We start from the raw sequence: 23,889 nt of genomic DNA on the forward strand, positions 1-23,889 counted from the left end.
CAATACAGCGGCATACACACTGCACCTTGTACAAGTCTTTGAGCTGTAAGCAATCTCTCGTTCCTTCGGCGTTGCCGCTCTCAATTGCGGAGTGCTGGCGATCTCAATTGCACGCCTCCCATATACCGAATGCACAAGTGCCTGTCGCTGCGCTCTTTCGTTCGTGCACGCGCGGATGCTTATTTGCGAGCCCGCCGGAGGGCGCAACTCTTCTTCCTCTCATGCACCTCCTTTTCTTCAGTTTCTTTTATTTTAATTTTTTCTTTTGTCATATCCGATTTGTGATCCTCTGTCACCTTTTTTTTTTTAAGTGGCACGAGTAGCGAGTGGCACTCGTCTGTTCCTAATACTTCCAGTCGAAAACTTGCTTCCAGTTTCCCGAATATTCCGAAAAAGTATTAAAAAAAATGAAACTGGCACGAAATAGACGGTTCTGCTTAAAGTTAAGAGTTATTATGTTAGATACATGTGATATTTTAGCGTAACTTTTATTAATACAAGGGCCAATTAAGTGGCAGAATAATTAATGACAAATTAATTGAATGGTGTAGTTCGTTGAAAAAGAAGACAGTTTTCTTGTGAGCAGGTGGAATCGTGGCGCCACCTGGCGGAGCAGATCTAAACTACGCGTTTCTTTTTACGTGGCCTCTGAGATCCACTTTGACAGCGTGACGAGACACAAAGTTACAAAGACGCGGCACACGAATGCCGACGCGCGAGTGCCACTAGTAGACACAAAGATTAGGGTCGCATCCAATGCTTTTACAGCGAAAGCTGTATGAGACCACAACAAGGGCCGTTTATGGCGCCGTAGTTGTCCGCCGCCGCTGCCGCCGGTGTCCGTAACCACTATCGCGCGAAATAAATAAATAAAAACTAAATAAGAAAAAAATATCTGGGATTGAACGAGGTTCGAACCTGGGGCCCTCTGCCTAAGAGCCCAGTATTTTACCTCAGAGCCATGCCGGTGCTTGAAACTGCTTTGCAGAAAGACCCTATACAGGCTTCATGTCGGGAACGAACCAGATTATCGTATGTAATTTAGTGTGGTAGAAGAGTAAAATAACTACCAGGTGTCACACAATGTGAATTGCGCAACGAGTGAGTTGTTGAATGCGTCCAACCCATTACAAAGGCCTCTGCCATAATTCCTCATCATCATCAACCACAGCATCAACAAAGTGCACATAATGTCTTACAGGTGTTTAGCAGGTACGACGATTCTCCGCAGAATGATGAAAAATTGCATAACGGCTGCTTTCCTAGTTCCCAAAATTTACGATTTATAGCGTAGTGGGTTCCTCACAAGTGCACTTCTATTGGTTACCAAAGAAACCCATAAGGCTCCCATGATCCATTTCCTCGGGGCCTCAATAAAGTTAATCCCCCCTCTCTCTCTTTCTCACGTTAACGTATGCTACAAAGCGTGGTGGGAGAGTTAAATAACGACCGGACGTCACACAATGCGAATTACGTAACTAGTGGGTCGTTTAAAGCTTCCAACCCATTACAAATGGCTCCGCCATAATTATTCATCGTCATCAACAGTCGCATCAACAAAGCGCACATAATGCCTTACAGATGGTACCTCGCTTCTCCGCGGAATGTCGAATAATGTCGTGGTGCGTGCTTCCCAACTTCTCAAAAATTGTGATTTGTGGCTTAGTGGGTACGTTGCTAGTGCACATGTACTTGTATTAGTAGCTACAAGAGAGTTTACAACGGGCTCAGAGATACCGCTCTTCCAGCTTTAAATGTGACTGTGCTGCGCTTTTCGCGCAGGTCTGGCGGTTTTTTTTTTTCTTTTTTCTTTTTTTTAATGCGAAGCATTTCTTGGCGAACTTCTGCGACTTTGAGCGTATCTATCTATCTATCTATCTAGCCGCCTACGACTTAGTGCTCTCCTGGTCGCTTGGTTAATCGAATGTACACCAAAATTGGTATGGCGTAACATGACTGTATGACGAACGTCAATGACAAGTCATAACATGAAAATCATGACACGCATGTCATGTACAACATGATTTACATGCCACGTTCAAGGTGCGCTGGCGGCCGTTTCGCTAGCTTGATATACACCAAAATTGGTATCTTGTAGGGGTGTGCGAATATCAGATCTTTCGAATACGAATCGAATACGAATATCTACCTTCGAATATCGAATCGAATATCGAATATCAAAGGAAAAATGCCTCCACAGTAACAATATTTTATTTAACATGTAGCTATTTGAAAAAAAAAAAAAAAACATTAACAGTCTGACTGGCAACACAACATACACTGCTATCTCCAGAACACAATGTCCAGGCTAGCACAATGCACGTCACAACACAATCAAATATCACGGCACAATGAAAGTAATGACTAGATGTTATCATGAAGAAATATGAGTTGCTCCACATGATCAGGCAGCAGGCGCTCCCTTCTAACAGAGACAACCCCCCCCCCCCCCCCCCCCCCCCCCCCCCGTCACTGAAAAGGCACGCTCGCTTGGAACAGAAGTGGCTGGTATAGGGAGGTACATGGGGCAAAGCTTTGCCAGACTGGGATATCTGAAGGTGCCCACAGTCCGCCACCAGTCACATGGGTCACTGTTAGGGGTGTGCGAATATTCGAAAGTTTCGAATATTCGTCGAATATTACATTCGAAATATTCGTATTCGATTCGAAAATCATGTATTCGAAAAGTTTCGAATATTCGATAACTTCGAATATTCGCAAAATTCGAATATGCGATTCGATTATCATGCATAAAATAACCCGTCTTCCACATTTCTGCTGCGTTCGTATCGCTAAAAACGTTGCCGAGAGGAGCGATAAACATCGTAAGTACACGGAGGCACCATATCTGCCTGCGACGAGCGCCCCAATACGTATGATTTATTGCTGGTGCATCTCCGACGTGCAGCCCTGTTGGCGATCATGTAACCGTACATTTTCAATATTATGCGGCCGTAACGTGCCGCACTGCCACTCGTTCACTATGCGGGACCACTTCTGAAGAAAGACAGTGACCCACGTGACTGGTGGCGGACTGTAGGCACCTTCAGATACCCCAGCCTGCCAAAGCTTTGCCCCATGTACCTCCCTATACCAGCCACTTCTGTTCCAAGCGAGCGTGCCTTTTTAGTGGCAGGGGGGGAGGGGGGGGTGTCTCTGTTAGAAGGGAGCGCCTGCTGCCTGATCATGTGGAGCAACTCATATTTCTTCATGATAACATGTGGTCATTACTTTCATTGTGCCGTGATATTTGCTTGTGTTGTGATGTGCATTGTGCTAGCCTCGACATTGTGTTCTGGAGATAGCAGTGCATGTTGTGTTGCCAGTCAGGCTGTTAATGTTTTTTTTTTTCCAAATAGCTACATGTTAAATAAAATATCGTTACTGTGGAGGCATTTTTCCTTTGATATTCGATATTCGATTCGATATTCGAAGGTGGATATTCGTATTCGATTCGTATTCGAAAAATTTGATATTCGCACACCCCTAGTCACTGTCTTTCTTCAGAAGTGGTCCCGCATAGTGAACGAGTGGTAGTGCGGCACGTTACGGCCGCATAATATTGAAAATGTACGGTTACATGATCGCCAACAGCGCTGCACGTCGGAGATGCACCAGCAATAAGTCATACGTATTGGAGCGCTCGTCGCAGGCAGATATCGTGCCTCCGTGTACTTACAATGCTTATCGCTCCTCTCGGCAACGTTTTTAGCTATACGAACGCAGCAGAAATGTGGAAGACGAGTTATTTTATGCATGGTAATTGAATCGCGTATTCGAATTTTTCGAATATTCGAAGTTATCGAATATTCGAAACTTTTCGAATACACGATTTTCGAATCGAATACGAATATTTCGAATGTTATATTCGACGAATATTCGAAACTTTCGAATATTCGCACACCCCTAGTATCTTGTGATGTGACTGTGTGACGAACATAAATAACACGAGTTAACATGACAATCATGACACGCATGTCATGTACAGCATGACTTACGTGCCACGCTCATGGTGCACTGGCGGCCGTTTCGCTAGCTTGATCTACCCCGAAAAAGGTATCTTCCGACGTGATTGTGTGACGAACATAAAAACACGAGTTAACATGAAAGTCATGACACACATGTCATGTACAGCATGACTTACGTGCCACGCTCATGGTGCGCTGGCGGCTGTTTCGCCAGCTTGATCTACCCCGAAGTTGGTATTGCGCGACGTTACTGTGTGACGAACATAAATAATAGGAGTTAACATGAAAACCATGACACGCATTTTCCTCAATGATATACAAGACGATGTATGCAGCTCTTTGCTGGCTGCTTCGCATTACATCGATTCCCACAATGCGTGGGATCTGCCGGCTTTTTTTTTTTTTTCTCGTGCAACTTTCCGCTTTCTTTTAAAGTGTCATTAACATTTCTTAAACCCTATCCTGTGCTCCTTGAAGTTTGCAAAAAAAAAAAAAAATCTGTTTTTCTTCTTTTCTTCCCTTTTTATTCAGTTATATTTTTATTAAAGGTTTCTGTTGGTAACACCGTGTGCAGGAGGACGGACAAATACGTTATTTAAGGCAATCCGTTGCGAGCCTATATTTGACACTTGCTTTAGCTAAACTAAACAAAATGCCTTGGCGGACACTGTATGATAAGCTCGCCGAGTATGCGCTCTATAGGCTTAACCGTCAAACTTCAAATGCGTACAAGGAAGAGATTCGCATGCTTAGTTTCGTCGGAAGAGAAACAATGCGCACCCTCCTCGGTGGTCTAATGGTTATGGTGCTCGACTGCTGACCCGAAAATCGCGGGATCGAATCCCGGCCGCGGCGGCCGCATTTTCGAAGGAGGCGAAAATGCTTGAGGCCCGTGTACTTAGATTTAGGTGCACATTAAAGAGCCCCAGGTGGTCGAAATTTCCAGAGCTCTCCAGTACGGCGTTCCTGATAACCATATTGTGGTTTTAGGACGTAAAACCCCAACAATTATTATTATATTAGAAACAATGCGCTGCACTCTGGGAGCAACAAAGTTATGTATGTATCTAGGTCACCTAACTCCTCTCGGGTATACTACTTAAATAACCTCCCTTTAGATCAAGTAACCTCATATAAATACTTAGGAATTCATATCTCATCCAACCTTACTTGGGCAACACACATCAACAACATAATTAGCAATGCTAACCGCACCCTTGGCTACCTCAGGCGAAACTTTTTTGATGCTCCTGACTCTTTAAAACTATTACTCTACAAAACATTAATACGTCCAAAATTAGAATATGCCTCATCAGTCTGGGACCCTCATAACACTAACCTAATTAACGCATTAGAACTAGTTCAGAATAACGCAACTCGTTTTATTCTTTCTACTTATAACAGAACTGCCAGCGTAACAGCCATGAAAACTAGCCTTTCACTTACAACTCTTACAGCCCGGCGGAAAATCTCCCTTTTTTGATTGTTTCATAAAATATTTCACCACACAACATTGCATGACATGTTCATTCATAATCCGGACTATGTATCGCGTCGCATCGATCATTCTTATAAGGTTGATGTTCCTTCTAGCAGCACCAACACATTTTATCAATCATTCATTCCTCGCACGTCACTAGAGTGGAACCACCTTCCCGATAATATTGTATCTATTATAGTGACAACTCCTTGTTTCGTGTGGCATTAACCAGCATTGCTAACTAGATTGTTATTTTTTTCCCGTATGTATGTTTGTTTTTTCTTGCGTTTGTTCATGTATTCATTGCATAACTTACCTTGATTTAATACTTTGTATTGGTTTATTTATTTTTTATGCTGTATTACATATTTATGCTTTACCTATGCTGTACAAATTCCTGATTGTAACCCACTCCCCTCTGTAATGCCTTGTTTGGCCCTGAGGGTATAATAAATGAAATGAAATGAAAAAAAAAAAAAAAGCTCCGTCGACCGCACGATAAGACCGGATGTAGAAATCCCTCCACCAACATGCATTCCAGCTTTTTCACACGAACCTCTTCTTTCTGAAAGATGCTCCTTACGCCGGCTGTCATCTCAACGTGGAACAGGTCGCATTTACCACTGGGTGCCACGTGTCCATACTGCTCCGTCCCTGTGATGGAATCAGATGAATGTCCTCTATATATGGACATGTCAAGGCTTACGATCGGAACGTCTCCTACTGCAAGCCGGCCTTTGCATATACAGTGTCACGACCAGCTATGATCTGTATATACATAACAGATTCCACAAGGCACTGCTTCACTTCATAAACAACCCCGGGCTAGCGGCTTACATGTAATACACTTGCATATACACACAAAGTATGAGGCCTTAGGCAGGCATTAACGCAATAAAAAAGGAGCTAATTTGCGAAGCCAATTTCCCTTTCCCTTTTGTTTTCATGTGTAAAGGTTTTCTGAACTCCGTCATGCATCGTCATGGTTGCGTTTTCTTTTTATTCACATTTATTTTATTTTTATCGCACGATGCATTAATTGGTGCCTGTTCGAGCATGCACTCTTGCCGTTTTGCCGAACCCTGATCGGCCCACGAACGACCATGGATCGGTTTGCTTTCGTCTCCTAAAAACATTTCTCTTAATTAACCCGTATTTTTCTTTCCGCGGATAATACTGCGTCATATATTCACTCTTAGTGCGTCGTTAGCCGTATTGAAGTATATATAGGTGCTGTCTAAGCGGCATAGTAAAAAAAAAAAAAAACTTAAACGTATACATAACTGAGGTATTTATTTTCCCACTTACCTTCTATTTGCGCTCACACAGCATCGTGTACACGTACGGAGCCTAAAAGTGCTCTTCGGCGGTGTACGTAACGTTATTGGGGTTCGCTGTCTGAAGGGGGTTCTCGCGCGTAATCGTGATTCGTTCTTCGCGGTGGTAATTACAGAAAGGAAAGTAATCACAGGGAAAGCAAGAACTAAAGCTAATATCTATGTTTCGTTCTCGATAGCATCTTTGATGCTGTTGCGTCGGCCGCCGCCGATGAAACGGAAATTGGGATGGAAAGCGAGCTTCTCTTTCAGGCACGCTGGCGCACATGTCTTTTTCTGTGTTGTTTCTTCTCTGAGGGGGGGGGGGGAGCTTTACTTTTCCTGTAGTTAATTGCCTAAGCAACTTTCCGTTGCCAAAAACCGTCTTTTCCGTCCGCCGAGCACAGCTCAACAGACCCAATTTTCTTTCGCAAATCAGTTTATCTTGTCTCGTCGACGACGCGAGGGATTAATGCATAAAAGCGAAGGCCGTGCACCCGGAGCTGTGTTATTAAAGCGCAGCTGTACAGAAGATTAATCGTTTTGCACTTAGAGAAAAGTTATGTGCAGTATAGGCGGCGTATACTCTTTTTGTGAAGTCCCATGGCTATAAGCCACGCGTGTGTAGACAGGAAAACACGTGAAAATAGACAGTTATAGTTTAGCGGGCTTAACGGAATAGCGGGCTTACCGGAATAGCGGGACCGAAATGCGCATGCGCAGTACCGTACGTGACCCGTAGCGTTTACCGTACGCACGCTATTTTTCAGATTTAGCGTTAGCGTGTTTGCGTGGTTAACGTAGTGTACGTAAAACATGGCGGCGGTTTTCGACGCCCGCTTCGAACTGAATTTAGCGTTGATGTGGACGGATCCACTTCTTTCGTAGCAAACGACTGTGCGAAATTGCTTCGCTTGCCTTCAGGTAGCTTCGACGACACGGTATTACAGATAACTTAGCGTAGTTTTTGAGATCACTTCCCATTTCGAAAGTCCCTAGGCCTAGAAGATCGGTGTAAACAAGTCTGCAACATGGAAATTTTCGCTTTTGGTGCTTAGTTCATATTTATTTACTTTTGTTTTTACTAAAAAAGGAGTAATATAGCTGCGTGCGGGGATACAGGCAAGCATTCTCGGTTTTGTTCTTTTCACTTTTTTTTAACGCATTCACCCTTCGCTAGGTGGCGCCACCGTCCCGGCTTGGGCACGTAAACGCTATCCCGCTAAACTAAAACACGCTTTCCGCAACCAACGTTTGCGGCACGGTAACGCTATTCCCTTGACTCCCGCTATCACGCTAACGCTAAACTATAACTGTCTAATATGGCCACACTTCTAGACAATTCGTGGGGTGGCTCCCAGTGAAAACGACCTGTTCTCCGTGCATGTATATATGGTTCGTTCGGTCTGCAATCAATTCATTCATTCATTCATTCATTCATTCATTCATTCATTCATTCATTCATTCATTCATTCATTCATTCTCAAGCTGGCAAAGCACGGCTGACCGGGACGTAACTGTTTATGAGGAAAGAGGTACTTAGAGGAGCCTCAACTATCCGCTCTGCGAGAACAGGACTGCCAAAATGCGCATCAGCCAGCGTCAGGGTGCGCACGCAAACGCGATCTTGCTGCTCCTTATCGCCTGAAATGCAACTCTTATGACGTGCGCTTTGCCAGTGTCTGCATGGCGCTTCTCTCTTACGTTTTAGCCTGCATCCGGCGAAGGCCTCGTAGCGTGATTTTTCGAGCCTTTGTGCCTTCTTTTGTAGCGTTCGTTTATACGCAACACCCGAGCTGCCAGATCCACGCCCGAACAGCTCAATCTAAAAGCTGTCAGCGCGTGCACTTCTATCTTTTGGCACACACTACTTTAACGGCAGAACGTCAGGGCTGCGCTTTCATCAGCTGCCTCCTGACGCCTGCAGTAGTGTGCCAAGTGCCGCTACTCGTGTATATAGCTTGCTTAGGCTTCCGTCGCAAGGACGACTTTCCCGGGCGTCAATTTGTTGTGTTCGGCTCCATCCGCTTTTGTTATTTTATTCTTAGCACTCGTCTTTTTTCATCTGTCCGATTAGCGGCGTATTTGCCCGAGTGGCAGCTGTCGCAGCCTATTCACCCCGCGCGACGGTTGGACTCTGCGACGTCGGTGTTCATTGTCGAATTACGTCAGGAAGGAGTTAAGAGGAATGGACAACAAACTGTATCGAATAGTCGTCGAGTGTAGGGCGTGCATTCAGAGATAAACATGTAAGAAAGCAGAATCAAAGAAGGGCAGCGGGAAGAAGCTGACTTTGCACTTTTTGCTAAGAGAGAGAATGAACTTTCATTCTTAGCAAGCGCAGTGTGTGCCCTATACGTGGCCGACCTCCTTATTCCAGGTAACCACGGGCCATGACCATCTCTCGAGCCCGTTCTGTCAGGCTGCGCTGATTCTTCGGGTCCGGGTCTGACAGCTTGGCCTCCCACTTGGCCTCCCTGGTAAAATCCAGGGTGCAGGTGGAACCGTGCTTATCTAATTACTCTCCTTAAAAAAACCGGAAGAATTCAAATAGCCTACACGTTAGTTGGCACGGCAGTATCCAAACTTGGTTGCCTCGCGTTTCTGCGCCGCTTGTGTAATGAACTTATCAATGAATGCTCCGTTGCGTGTGCGTGCCTGCGTGCGGCGTTCTTATCTTTTTCTACTCATTGCTTAGTTAACGCTCCGCTCTTTCCTAATACAAAACACACAGCTAATACAGTTAACAGCCTATAGTGAACACTGACTGGCTTTACCTTCTCATGTTCTATTTCTATCTCTTTGCTTTACATTTTTTCCGTGTAGTCGTTTATAGCGCCGTTAATACCAAAGTCGCTCGCGTATAGTCTCGCGGATTTTCCCTGTCGTCGGCGTGATCCACCTTAATTGGTGCCGCAAACCTGTTTTTTGTTGTTGTTCTTATCCTATTTCCAGGCATATAAAATTTGCATAAGCTCGTACTAATAAATAACATTTCTACACGATGTTCTCGTCATCTGTGGAACGGAGGCAGAACGTGATAGGGCCGATGAAATGCTCCAGGCGCCGTTTCGTTGGAATACGTTATATCCGGGTTGCGTATGTAAGCCGCTATTCTTTCCTGTAGGCGATCCGCGTTGAATGAAACGAGCACGCGAATCGCCCGACATAGGAAAAACGGTAATTGCGCGAGTGCGCTTTCCCGTGGTTCATTCCGTGCGTGATTGGAGCCGCGCCCTCGAGGCATGCCATTATGGAAAGTTTATACGACCACCCTGATCTTGCCAGTTATGGACTTGGTATACAACGCATTCGCTTTCCCTGCTCAGATGTGTGTCAATGTCACCGCGCACGCTTTCGCATTTTCCTATCATTAAGTGCATCGGCTGCTTAGTGAATTTCAGCGCATGTTGCAGGACACCTAGAAGCGTTAATATAGGCTTTAATACCGCGCGAAGCCGGGTTCGTCTATGTTACATATAGTATACTCTGCAAATACGTAAGAGACGTTGGACTTAACGCGTGGTGTTTTCCCGTCAATACTCCGCGGGTCAATGATTTGTAAGGGAGCAGCCGTCGAACAGTGTGAAAGTAACTGGCCTCACGTACGAAGAGATCAACTTTTACTTACGAAGTATCGGGCGTGCCACGTACGGCCGAAACGTTAAGAAGTGTTCTCGTCGTACGTGCATACCTATACACCATTCTTTGGAAACCTGCCCCGCCCACTGCAGTTCTCCTTAAATTATGCTCAATATACGGGGACACGACCTTATTCATAAATGGGAGCTATCTCGATCTGGAGCATTCGTGAACCCTGTAATCTGCTCAAGTATAATGTGCGCATGGCAATTACCGTATCTAAATTACAGTGACGTGTAGGAACCGTATATATGTGCTTCGATTTTCAAATAAATCCTCTTGTTGAAAGTTAACGCTCGTGTTTTGTTCTCCTCTATTATCGTCGTCGTCGTCCTTTCAAGCGCTTTACATTGTCACTATACGTCACAACAAGGCCGAACATCATTATGAAGTTCTCGTTCGGCCATTTTGCGTACTGCTTGTGTGTGTTATTCGAATGAGATTTTTTTTTTTTTCGAAATGCGGTGCTACGGTTCTTCGGGCATCGTTTAGTCCATTTATAAGCCGTTGACCTTTCTCCGCTAAGTCCGTTATGTTCCTACTCGTCGCGTACAGGCCCGCAGACTGAAGAGGAAGAAAAAAAAAAAGGTAATTGAGTTTGCGTTCTTCTGCTTGTCGTTATCGTGCGCCTCACTCAAAAATAAAAAATATAAAGAGAGAGAGATAGAAGATTGTAAGAAAGAAATTGGCTTTCGTTGATTGGTACGAAGAGCCAATTTACTGTAGGCGTACACCGGATACTTCATACACACACGTTGTACGCATTGCTGGGCACCGCGTTACAAACTTGGGTCGTACTGACGTTCCACGGGATCGATAGAAAACCTGGAACAAGCGCAGATTTATAGCGTAAACGCTTAATTACGCGCGTCTTGTAAATCTCGAACGGTCTGCGGGTTGCGTGCCCTCTTTTGACATTATTTCAAGTCGGTTTCTCACTTTCTTTTAGCCCCCTGAGCACGCGGATATTTTGCCTTTTTTTCATCGTTCGCACGAAGAGAAAATGTTGAACGAGGTATTTTGAGAAGAGGGGAAGTCCCGATAAACGGGGCAAGTTCACGTTGGGGGTTTGGCTGCACGTTTAATTTCCCACAGGAGAAGAAAATGGAGGAGGAGGAGGAGGAGGAGGAGGAGGAGGAGGAAAGGAAGTAAAGAAGAGGCCTGTAGTGATTTTCAGGCGTGCGCTGGTGAGTGCGAGAGGATACGCTTAAGAAAGAAAGAAAGAAAGAGAAAGAAAGAAAGAAAGAAAGAAAGAAAGAAAGAAAGAAAGAAAGAAAGAAAGAAAGAAAGAAAGAAAGGGATGAGGGAAGTTGAAAGGAATTTCGCGAAATCCCGAGGAAACGGCGAGAGCAGGGATTGAGCAATTTGATATTTTCATTCTTCCTATACGACCCCTGCTTTCTCTCTCCGAGTGTATAGGCCCCTTTTTTGTATCTTTTTCTTATATAATTTAGTTTTTCTGTTTCTTCGGCGTGGTGATGGTGGTGTCTGCGGTGCGCTTTCTGACGCGACCATTAGCTATGCAGATATTTTAACGACCGGTGCGAAATGCCGCTCGTTTATTGTTCGTTTTCCTCTTTTTTTTTTTATCCCGCTTTCTAACATTTTCCCGTGAACCTATGGCTTTTCAGTTTTTTTTGCTCGTAGAGCCGCCTGCATCGTGCGTGGTCGAGAGGAAGCGTAATTAAAGCGAAATTACCGGCACCAGGGGTCATTAGGAACAAACGAAGATGTACAAGCGAGTCATATGAACGCGTATACACGCATGGTACATGCGCTTTTTACACGCAGGGACCGTGGGCCCATATTCACTTTCTTTTTCCTTCGTGCGCATTGTACTCGTGTTCGTTCCTTAGCGAGTTCTGGGTCTGGGACGAACGGCGAGCTGTTTCGAAAATCAAGAAGTTTAAAAGCCACGCCCGCTCGCACGTGGCGAAAAGCGAGGGGCCGTTCAAGTAACATTTGCCGAGCCGTACTCTAATGCGCGTCGCTTTCTGCATCAGAAATCTTTTTTTTTTCTTTTTTTTTTAAACCGAGGTTGGTGTAATATGTATACGCTGATTGCCGCGAGAGGCTAAATTGAAATCATGTGGCTTTACACGGTGTTTCACAATACAGGGATACTGGCACTGGCACCGAAGGCGAGGAGGCACTCGACAGTGAGCTGAATGCACGCAGAGCAGTCCGTGCAGCATTTGCGTGACTAGCCAAATGCTACTTTGCTTTGCGTGATCTCATGAGTGTGTGGGTGAATGCAATTAGAATAACATGGTCGATGGTCATCATTTTGATGGCTCGTTTGATCCTCAAGGTCGAACCGAACAGAGCGCTCATGTTTCGAAAGGACCCATACTTGGTCAGTACTGGCGTGCTACTTTAATTGACTTTAGTGTTGGTTTCATTGTTGAAAAGCGCTATCGCAGTGATTGCGCCGAAGCAACGCTGTACAACAAGACGAGAACAAATCACACAATAGCTGCGCGCACTTCCCGGTTTATTTCAATTTCTTTGCGTCAGTTTCTCACAACCTTCATGATAACGCATTTATTCGTTGTTGTTGCTGTTGTTGTTTTTAATCGCGTTTATCATTGCCATGATATTGGTCGCAGACGAACATGTTCACACTCAAACGTTCTCAAAGTACAGTCATATGCTTGTGAAACGAAAAGAACAAGTGATGCAGGCTTCTCCCCATGAGTACCTTTCTTGCAGTGAAGCCAGCTTTGGGGAAACACTTTTCAGGGAGCAACGCACGCGGGCGCGCGCGAGGTAACAGCATACGCGGCACATGTTGGCGTTGAAGGCTGCATCGGGCGAAGTTTGTCTTGTTAGCTTATTAGATGCGAAGCATCTTATGGCGGAGTTAGTCCGGTGGTGGTGTGTGGCGTGACCACCCTTACTGCGCATGCGCAAACCCTCTCCACACATCTCCTCTCCATTCCCACCTCCTCATTTCCCCCTTTCCCACTCTCCCCTCCCCCTCTGAAACGCGGGCTCGACATGCCGAAACGCTGCTTCGCATCGCCTCATGGTCCCCTTTAGCTGGAGATGGTGTGATTTTTTTTTATTTAATGCATGCAATGAAATTGCGCCTGTAAGGTGCGCCAGCCTGTCCCATCTTCGTCAAATTAATTTATTTGTGGGCACGCTTTCCCTTAAAAGCGCTGCTCTGCACACAAGAAGCAAAAGTAATATCGTTGTTAAAATGAAGCAAGTCGACAGAGAGAGAGGAAGCGAGTGAGTGAGCCAATATGTAGGGGTTCTTGTTTGCTTGTTTATGTACAGCGGTTCGACACTGCGCAGCGGATAGGACGGCCAAGTTTGAGTGGCTAGCATATGAAAATAAACACCGCTTTTGTAGTTCTTTAAGCACGTCCAACCAGCGTTTAAGAATTTAAAGGGGAACTCAGGCGTCATACTAACCATATTATCATATCACCGTTATCAAATGCTCTTGACAGCTCTGTAACAGGTAGGTTGGTTCAGTTTGCTTAGAAACTCTTCGATAATTTTAGATAACCAAGAGGTGTTCGAAACCAAAACTGGAACGGGTAGCTGCGTCGTGTAACGTCTACGATGACGTCACACGCCACCTCGCCGTAATGTAGACGCAGCAGACATGGTGCTTCGCGAGCAAAGAGAAACTGGTGATCACATTCGACGATGCAACGAGTATCTAGCATGCTAACAAATGAACGGTACTTAATTCGGACGCTCCTTTCTGCATATAGGTAAGAAACATAGGTCATTTAAAAAACGGAGAAGCTCACAAAATGTGGAGGAGCCTATAGATGTTGCTTATTCGCCAGCTCATGTATGCTTGGTGTATGGGCGTGCGTGTACGTCTTCTTTTTTAATTTCTTCAGGCAGATGTCGCACATCTGCTGGCTTCCTCTTTTCTACTCCCTGGCATTTTTCTGACTGTCAGCTGCTTCCTCGCTGGCAGAAATGGGGAGACATCGCGAAAAATAGCAAACGATATCAAAGAAGGGAAAGGAGGAGACTGCTGAAACTCGCATCACGGGCGGAATAGCGCGTCCACTGCATAACTTGTTTGCGTGTGGCGATTCTTTTCTGAACACTTCCCATTCGTCTTTTGTTGACACTGTCTCGTGTATGCTGCCCTCTAACAGTAGTCGTCGAGGTGAAGTAAGGAATAAAAGGCAGCAATGGACCGACCAATGGGCAGATGTGTCGAAGCAATACGGACTCTCCCGTCCGTCTCGCCTCGTGCACTGACACACGCGCCGTACTCGTGCGCGGTAATGTCTCTTGTGTGAACACTCGCAGTCGCCGTGTGTATCGCTTTCGCGGCGCTCCATCTGGCGACGCAGCCCGAATGGCGAAGGCGGCTGAGGTAGTGTGTGTGCCGCTGCTATTTTTCTTTCGCCTCAGCTGGCGTGGGCGGAAATGCAGGGGGTCTCACTCACACCGAGGGCTTTGGGATGAGATGAGAAGGAGCGAGGGGGAAGCGGTGCTGCAGGATGCGACATTGGGGATTCGATATAGGAAAGAATAAAGTATAGTCGGTAGAAAGGAGGTTTTGGCACTGGAGCTTCTCTCTCTCTCTCTCAGAGGAGGTCTCACGCGACCCGCTCTTGGCACGAGCCCGCGGTCGCGTGGGCGTACATTGCACGTGCCGCCAGGCGACCGCTTGTCGTCTTTTCAGCGTCTCCCTCCTCCCCGACCCGTGGTGCTCTTCTCGTCTATCGGCCCTCCGCTGTGTTTTTCGTTTTTGCATTCACCAGTACCGTGCAGCATTGGCTAGAGCTGTCGTTGCGATGGCATGCGAAGCCGTGCGTGTGAGTGTTAGAAAAATAGTGTATGTCCGATGCTCTTGCACCGGCAAATCAGCGATATGACATGCTTGCAACAAACAAGACACTGACCACCGAACGCAAGATGCTGTTCCTGTGGAATAGGGCATCAATGTTGACTGACCGGCAAGGAACCGTTTGGTTGTCGATGATGGTGATTGAATGATGATACGCAAGGCTGGCTTTGTTGATGGTGGTCTCCTGCTGTCAGAGTTCTAGCTTTTGTGTGGCTACAGTGGCGAGACGTTGCACTTCGCCGCTGGGGCTGTGCAGCGAACTAGCTGTCCGTATTGTCCGTCCGTCGTCTCGTTTCTTTCGACCTGTCCTCCACTCTCTCCCAAAACTTCTCTATGGCCGGGTCGGGCACATAGGATATCCCCCTCCCCCGTCCCCTCTGGCCTCCAGGAATAGACCCCGCAGTGTGGACCCCCGAAAGGGACTGAAAGAGAAAGCCCGCTCCTTCAGAACACCGTCGCCGCCGCCGCGACCTTTGCTCCAGACGCATGGCGCCGGCGGGGCCGTGGCGGCAGAATCCGCATAAGCCCCTCGGAACAGAGGCGCTCGTATGCCCGTATTTTAGGAAGGACTCGAAAACTTAAGGGGTGTGAAAAACAAAAGGTTGCTGGCCTTCACTCTTTTGTGTATGGCAGAACACGAGGTTACGGTTGCCTCAGTGCTGCCAGAGTCGTTTAGTACGAGCTTTTCCATGCGTCTATGATTCTACCAGTCTTCCCCGTATAACGTGACACTTAGGTTACACAACCTCTTCAATGATGTGCTGTTATCTAGAAGGTATACGAATACTGAGCACAGGATGTCCAGATAAGAACTTAATGCAACTTAATGACACAACCACATACATAGACACATGGACACACTTTGAGGTGCAGCCGAAAACCCGTACAGAACACTGTCTATGGGTCTTTGTTTGCAGCTTCTCAACAAGTGATCCGGCATTCGGATAAGCCTCTCACCGATTCTCTTCTGTACGCGATATCTTGTGAACAAAAAGGGCTTCTGCGTCGGAACTGCAGTCTACCCTTAGATACGATTATTCCATTCCGTGGTGTTTCCTTACGTACGTCTCTGGAGAATCGTAGCAAGCTTCCAGTGTTAGCTCTAGGGTCCACTTACTGCGGAGCGGACACGAACAGCTTTGTCTTTGCGTCAGCGTAGGCGGAGCGTGGTCTTTGGCGCCTCGAGGAGCACCGCTGTCTTTCTCTCTGACACGAGACCCAAGCTACACATAAAAGAAAGAAAAATGCCAAGGAGTGGGGAAAAGAACACCTTGTAGAACTATGGCAGCTAGATGTATATGCTTTATTTATATGCGACCAAGGTAACTGAGCGCAAGCAACGTTTTGGTTGGCGCTTCTGACGGCACTTCAGCGGCGCTAAGTGATTCGTTGGTGAGTTCTTATTGATTTACTTCTCGAGTTGTCCGAACGAAAACGAAAAGTTTAGTACATCCAGACGCGCAGCTTCAAACATAACTTTCGTTTCTTTCTTTTTTTTCTATCTTTCTTTTTTCATAAGCGACCACGCAGTGTCTAATCGCGAGCACATATGTATTGCAATTTCGCCTTCGTTTTAATATTGGGCACCTTAAGAAAAGAAACAGCACGTCACGAACCACAAGTGCGGTGCGCGCGGTCTCGGACTTCCTTAAAAGGAATACGGATTTCAAGACGTCGCGGGGTGAAAGAAAGAGAGAAGCATCTTAGAAATAGCGGGAAAGGAAAAGTTGAAGGATACGTGGGAGGGACGGAAAATAACGAGCAGAGTTGGGTGCCGAGGTAAGAAAGGAAGAAGCTGGAGAAGAGCGAGGGGGGTCTCAACATAGCGTGGTGTAAGTTCGAGCTCCGTCCGGTACATGTAGCGGGCATGGCGTCAGCGCGCGTCTTCGAAGGAAACACACGTCTCCTTGCACGCGCTTGTGCAAGCCGCCCCCAAGGCACGGCGGGGCAAAAGAACGAGTGTCTTCTCGCGTCAGTGAGCCGCAGTGGGAGAAGAAGTCGGAGGAAGGATTGGTCTCCGACTGTTCTATTTCTGGAAATCTCGCACGTCTCGCGTCTGCGCCGTTCGAGCGCGCCTAGCCACGTGCGCGATGTCTGGAAGACTGCACGGTGCGATCGTAAAAGAAAAAAAACAAGAACAAATAAGCGGGCGGAAGTCACGTTCAAAACATGTTAGCAAAAGAGTCTGTCAGCTCTTTAGTGATCTCATTAGCAGGTTATTCTCGTTAGTAAGGCTTAATATAAGGCTTATCATAGGACAGTATGAACAAAAGAGTGTGCGTAAAGACTAACTTTATGACTTGCTGGTATAAACCACCATAACGTCACATCCCTTAGTTTTTCTTAGAAAGTATAAAGTTTAGAACTGTAAGTCGCAGTATCGGGGAATCGCCTAGATTACCGTCGAAGTTTGTTGAGAACTATATTTAATAGAATGAACCGCTTTCTTTGTTTTAAGAACGAAGGTGAAAAGAAAGCAGCTTCTTGCGCAGTTTTCTTGTTGTTGTTTTTTTAATACAAAGAGAGCCTTTTCTATTCGAAACTGTGCATCTGTTTTTGCGTGTACGTTTGCATATTGCCCAAAGCGGATATATACTTTTCGTGCATACTGACACTGACGTCCTTTGCAACAATTCAGGCATAAGATACCGACGTTTCCCGATGTCACCACAATCAGGCTGGCTTTTCAAGCACCTCGCTTCTGCTCACGACGGATCCAAGCTCAAACTGAAAGCTCGCTCGAACGCGCGCGCTTGGACCTTGCGTAAGCCGGTTGCTCTTGTATGGGGTTGTCGTTCGAGAAACGCGCCACTGGCATGAAACGCGTATATGTATAGAACGATAAGCTGCCAAGTTCCCTTAGCAACGAGAATTGGAGCCGGAAGAAAATCTGTCGAGCTTTGCGTTTCTTTCTCGAGGCGATTTGAGCTTTTGCGACAGCTTTAATGGGAAGAAGAAAACGGTTTCGAAATTGCGAACACCCCGCTGACGCTTTGCAGTGTAAGCGATCTGCTTGTGTTCGCTCTTTGCGCTGCGAAATTGGACTCGGATTATACGAGAGCTCCATTGCGGTGCTATTACTTCGTGCTCGCGGGCGTGTCGTTCCTCGGATGCACCCGCGGGGCCGGCGCCGTCCTTGGGCCCTCGTCCATTTGCCGTCTCCGCCGACGACGTATACAGACAGCTTAACCCGACTGCAGCGTCGGCAGATCGTTTTTCGGAGACCCGGCCGTCGGTTGGCACATACCGCTGGAGCCAAAGGATTACACGCCACAGCTTCAGTCGTCGTCGGGCTCAGAAAACGAAGGAAGCTATGAGCACGGGGTATTCTCTTTGTTTTTTCTTTATGCTTCATCTCGCGAATTACTTTTGCTCTGAAAAATTTGTTGCTAAGGGGGCAAAAAAGCGGAGCTATAGAGGAAGGCGGAAAGCCCGTTAATAAAATGCATATAATTCTGCCTGTATGTATATGCAGCCGCCCACATGCTTCGCATGGGACAGAAATACACTAGGAGGAGAGTGTAAGTGGGAAAGAGAAAATAAATGAAAAAAAAATATTATTTAAGGTCATCTTATGTACAGGCGATACCAAAGTGATATATATTGTTGAACTGTGCAGATGAAGCTATATCGGTATAGATACGGCATAAGTATGTTATTAGTACGTATTTCAGATATGATAGGTATGGCAGTGTGGGACAGATCGAACCAGTGCGAATTTAGTTCGATTTTCTGACGATATACCTTTAGCACTAAGCGCGTAAAGACGTTCTCCGGAACGGGGTCAGTGCGTTTTCTCTATACATATTTTGGCAAGGAATCGATGATCGCTGCGAGACGACGTACACGTACAGTGATTGACGAAGTACGTGGCACGGTAGGCGGCTTGTGGATAGAAGGGGGCTATTAACCCTTAACGAAGAATCGATGGCGCGTTTTCGACTGCACGCAATTAACTACCGCAGTGCGAGTCCTCTTCCAGCCTTGCAGCGGTTTCGTAACCAGCCGCGTCAGACGCCGGCTGCTCTTTGGTCCTCAGGGAGGGCGGAACCTAATGAAGATTCCTCGGTCGTCTTCTCGACGTGGCATTCGGACGCTGTGTACCGGCCATGCTGGACGGATGCCGCCTGGCAATCTTTATCCTTTTCTTTTACTCGGAGTTGGCGTTGAGACACCGCGTAACTAATGAACGAGAGTGTCTGGCCGTTTTTTTTTGTTTTTTTGCGTGGTTTGTTCTCGGATACCTATGACTTCACATCCTTTGCAGCCGCCACCGACCGTCGGTGGTGAAGCGGTCTCAAGTGGCCGGAAAGTATATCGTGACTCATGGTGAGGCACGTACGTAATCGCGTTGACCTCACGCTCTTCGTGGAGGTCTAGATGTATTTCGCACACTTTTTTATTATTGTTTTTTTTTAATCGTGTAGTATACTTTCCTCTCGTTACAATGCCACTTTATAGCGAAGAATCCAGCGAAACGTGACTTCCGTTAGCGACCGGTTCACGCAGTTAGAAGTGGCTCGGCAAATCACATTTCAGTAGCGACGAGTATTGTTCCGCGTCTTGTGCAATATGGCCGTGTCCTGAACACACAAGGCATTTTGTCGCCCGGTGCTTTCCGGCGCCCGCCGTCTATAGCGTCGATATGTTCCCGGTGAGCAGATACGATATGATGACGTTTTCTGGTATTGCCCTCATGTACACATCACTGGCGTAGCCAGGAGGGGAAGGGGGGGGGGGGGAGGGGGTTGAATCCCGCTCTCTCTCGCCCTTCAGAAAAAAAAAAAAATTCTGGCTACGCGCCCTCGATGTACAGTCGCGCTCAGTATATATGACTTGCACCATATCACAACATATTGAGCACGTGGCTACGCGAGCTCAAATATCAACCATGGCTTCAATTTGAATGGAGCGAGCTCTCATCTTGCGTTTCATATTGTGCACAGTCACATCGTGTTGTTGTAGAGGGCGAGAGCCGGCGTCGAAATATTTCGCAAATACCGCCCTCGAGGTCGCCTGCGTCTCGATCTGTTGCGACAACGGAAAGGCGCGGCACTGTCGGAAGCCACGTAAAACTGACGCGGTGTCAGAATATTGTCGCCGGTTTAATGAAGCTGGACCGAGCTTGATAAAGATATAGCGTTTGCATATCCGGCCTGGGCCTGTCATACTACACGGCGAGCCAGGATACGGCGCAATGCGGGCTTATTAACTGCGTAGGAATTTTTAGGCCGACTCAACGAGAGAACCGTGCGTCCGTCAGTGTCTGTCACGTTAGAAATAAATGAATAAAACAAAATAAATGTTCTTGGCGGGACTGGGCTCGAACCCGGGCCCCCACGCTCCGAATAGTAATGTGTTAATCACTGGGCTACACACTGTTTTTAACAGCGGCGCTGTTTAAGCTCGGAGACGCCCCGTTAGTCGCGAACAGAAATTATCGCCATCATGAACCGGCACGCGCTCTCTTCGTCGTCCTCTTCCTCTTCTTCCTCTTCTGCTTCGCTCCCAGAACACGTGCACTGATTTGTCCGGCGTGGGATGCAATAACACTGATGGGCGATAGAACGAGTACTGAGAGAGAGAGAGAGAGAGAAATTTCTGGCGAAAAACGTTCCTTAGCGAGGCGGGATTCGAACCCGCGTACCCACAATCCGAAGGCGAGCATCGTAACCATTCGGCTATCCAGGCACGCCAGCAGAGCATAGCATAGCCTTGTATAGTATATTGTTTGCGTCGCAATAAATATTAGTTGGAAGCAGCGCTCTGTCTGTCGTCCTCTTGTCCCCGTGTTCGTGCGCTTACCGGTTTCAAAATGTCAATGTAGCAACTAGCTCGGATCCAGCCTCTGATTGTATAGTATAGTGTAGCAGGGGGTGGGAAACGGAAGTGACCGTGAGGAGGTGGGAAACGAGGAGGGGAACGCCATCAGCTCCGCTGTTTCCTCAGTCTTCGCGTCACTACAGTGCGTAGCCGCCCCAAATTTTTTCGTTAATAAGGCGAAACCCTTCGATGCCTCATCATACGCGAAAAAGCTACCGTCAGCGTCAACACGAGTGATGCAAAAAAAAAAAATAATCATCACACGATGACGTCACAGGTCGCTAAAATTTGTGACGCCATCATTACGTCGCAAAATGACGTAGTCGGTTGGTCAAAGGTGGGCCGATCCCGGAGGCTCTGCGCAAGGGACTGTGTGATTTATGACTGGGATACTCACGCACGCTTGCAGAGTGCGAATATATTTGAACCGTACGAATGCGTTGATACCCGCGGAGCAAAACAAATGTTAAAGGAGAACAGTTTCTATGAAGGCCACGTTGAATTTCGTGGTTGCAGAATAACAGCCCTCTGCAGGACAAGATGTAAAGCCGAAATGGAGGATTGGACACGCCAGGAAAATTCCAACTTTGCGAAAATTCGATGCCGAACACGTGTTTCGATTGTCGCGGGCTGCGCTTGCCATGTGGACGTTCTAAACGCTGACGAGCGCTAGAAAGGAGGTGAAAGACGCCATACCGATGACGCCCAAAAACATTCGTGATTTCGTTAGCATCATCTTATGCTTAATTATTACTCTATTTTATTTTTATCGAGCTGTTTCGTAACGTTCCAGACAGAAAGGAAATAAATGTATCATTGGATTGTAAGATTTCCGGCAAGCTTCGCGCCGAGAATGCTTCAGGATAGCAGCAGCCACAGATATCGATTTTTCAGACACGTGTTTAGTGCCAAGGGGGTTTCCTCTAACGGTTCGGTGGTTCGTTCAAAAATTAAAGGAAAGAAATATGGACAACTCAGTCATATTACACTGTGCAAGTTTTTGTTCGTTTATTTCTTAAACAAAGCTGCAACCACTATGAAAGCTCGTTTCACTTCTGTGTTATATAAGCGATTCTTGTGAAAGAAGCAAAAACAAGTTTTCTTCCCTCCCCCCCCCCCCCCCCCTTTCCGCTGCTCAGTTGCCCGTCCCGTCGGTTTCTCTATTATAATGCACTCAGAGCGAGCCGTCAGCAAGGCAGGGCGTGAGTGGAACCACGTAGCTATTGCTCAATTTCGTCGCTGGTCCGTGGTCCCAGGGCAGCTCTGCTCATAAAAAGCTAACGTCGCAGGATTGCCAAGTCACTCTAGACTTTCGAAGCCACATTTGACTTTTGCCTCGCGCACGATTTGTGGCCCCGGCCGCGGCGGCTCCTCGTTCTTTTTACAGGCGTACAGTTGCGCCTTCGTTACATAACCACGCGCTTATAGCTTAACGTTTAAGGCGGAAACCTTAGATGCCTCATCAAACGCGAAAATGGACCGTCGGCGTCGACACGAGTGAAAAAAATCACCATCACGTGATGACGTCACCGTATGACGTTATCATCACGTCACAGAGTGCAAAAATTTGTTACTTCATCATGACGTCAGTATGACGTCACATTACGACGTCATCACGACACATCGTCACTTGGTAAAAGGTGGGCCGTTCACGAAGGCAGTGCAAAACCAGGTGAGTTGCAGAAAGCGTGCAAAGTCTCCGATCTTGGAGGCAAGGCAAAACCACGTTAGGTGCAGGAGGCTTTCGGAGGGGGGCGTATAGGAGTATCAATACATTGACTGAGAAGAAAAAGAACAGGCAGGCTTTCGCCTTCGAGTCGTCTTAGGCGAATGCGTCAGGGACCCTGTGCGTTTTCTTGCGAATAGAGGAAGCCTCTGGAAGGGGGCGTTCCGCGATGCAGTGTTAGGGCAATGCTAGTTGAGGCCCAAGTCCTCAAGTCGTCTTGACCGCTGGCCCATTCGGTCTACTGTACTGCACCGAAAAGAGCTTCAATGTGTATAGCGCCGGTCAGTAGCAGCGTAGTATATAGGTTTCACTTCGAGATCCGAAGCGAGGGCTCCTCGTATGCGGCGCCGGGCTCTCGCAATAGTGAGGCCCGGCCATTACGAGGCCAGTCGCGTATATACTGATATACGCCAAGTACTCGGACTCGCTGCCCACGGCGGCAGCAGCCCTTTGGGACGACGGGACCTTCCTATTTTTTTTCTATCTCCTCGACTGTGCTTTCGCGTGTCCTCCGCCTCGCTTTTACTTTTGTGTCTATGAAGCATACGGTGCTGTTGGTGGTCTGTGCGTGTGATTTTGTGTTCGCGCGTATATACCTTTGTGCGAGTCCTATCGACGGTGAGAAGGTGCACGAGTCTTTGCTCGCCGCGGCCTCTCGCGCGTCGCATCCGAATGGCCCCATTTGTACGGCGTCGCTCCTTATCCTGTAACTCGCGCCTCTCTTCCTTTGTTCTTTTTTTTTTCTTTTTCATTCGTCTGCTGTCGCGAGAGAAAGGGCTCGAGGATCCCGTTGTTCCCGCCGTGGATACATACCCCGGGTGACATTGAGATGGAGTGCTCGCTTTGGGAAGCTCGAAGAGAGGAAAGGGCCCAGTTTGCCCACGTTGGCGATGCTCGAGCCGGCCACTCTGACGCTGCGTGTCCTTCTCGTCTCTTCTCTGTCTTATCGTCGTTTTGATTTACTTTTGTATCTCCATCTTGTTCCTTTTTCCGCGAGCGAACCTCGTTCTCGAGGAGGAGACACTTCACTGACTGCCAAGTGGCCGCGGCGCGGTATCGTTCCTGGTCGTTCGTGCTCCGATCCCCTTGTGTGGTCTTAT

This window comes from Rhipicephalus sanguineus, chromosome 3 (assembly GCF_013339695.2).
Source record: "Rhipicephalus sanguineus isolate Rsan-2018 chromosome 3, BIME_Rsan_1.4, whole genome shotgun sequence".
In the NCBI taxonomy this organism is placed as follows: Eukaryota; Metazoa; Arthropoda; class Arachnida; order Ixodida; family Ixodidae; genus Rhipicephalus; species Rhipicephalus sanguineus.